The sequence below is a fragment of the Cynara cardunculus genome, assembly GCF_001531365.2.
Source record: "Cynara cardunculus var. scolymus isolate 2C chromosome LG 5, CcrdV1, whole genome shotgun sequence".
Lineage (NCBI taxonomy): Eukaryota > Viridiplantae > Streptophyta > Magnoliopsida > Asterales > Asteraceae > Cynara > Cynara cardunculus.
Window position 1 is genome coordinate 11,492,980 of NC_037532.1, and position 1,168 is coordinate 11,494,147.

Sequence of the window (1,168 nt, forward strand, 5' to 3'; positions counted from 1 at the left end):
TCCTTAAATAAAATATTAATATTAATTACTGAAATAATTTCAAAAGAACTAATCGGTTTATGTAAAACATGTATGTGATTCTGATGAATCACATGAAATCACGTTGAAGATTGTAAACATAACTATTTAACAATGATAAATCAATAATTTTCACTGCAAACAATTCATACTGGAGTTTGAAAAACGTAATGAAGAACAAGGGTAAAAATTCTATTGATTCTTCATCCCATGTAAATTCTGATGAAGACAGACTMTATGTCAACTCTCATGAAGCAAATGTAGATGTTATGGAGGTTGTTACATGGGATGCTAGTGAAGAATTTGATGTTGGACTTTCTCCATATAAAAATGTCCAACGAAACTGTGAAGAAATCTGTTTGGAAGATGATATTCAAACTGATGTAATTGATGATACAACAGGCTACACATCGAACAATGAGATTCAGAATGATGAAATTCCAGGTTTTTTTTTTCACACAGCTGTAGAAAACAATGTTTAATTCTAAAAATATAATCTGATCACCWTGATTTGTATCACAATGTGTTACCTAAATTTTTTTCCTGATTTGAATTCTTTAATATCTTCTATGTGTGATTATTGAATTCTTTAATATCTGGTTTTTATATCTATTAATTTTATATGTATTTTGTTGTATTAGAACCTGTAATGCTTTTTGTATGAATCAATGATYTAGGAATGGTTGTGGTACTGTGWATATAAAGACAGTATATTGATGTGCAAACTTGTGATACTTTTTAAATGGTCATTGTATATGTTTGAAACCATGATCAACCTGATTTGTATGTTTGATTCTACAATATAGTATGATCACCATTATTTGTATCACAGAATGTTAMCCAAGTTTCAAACATATACAAGGACAGTGTATCAATGATTTGTATCAATGATTTGTATCACAGTGTGATACATAATTAAATGTTCCTTGTATATGTTTGAATCCATGTTTTCAGAATACTTTTTACTGTCTACTCTGTCTTGGATTTATTTTCTTGTTTTGATTGTGGAAATCTTTAATATCTAGAATTATATGTGTATCTTCTTTGGGTACTGTGTATATAAAGACAGTATATTGCTACATTGTGGTACATTTAGTGTTGATCATAATCTATTTGAATTCATGTTTACAGCTATTGATCAAGCAGGACA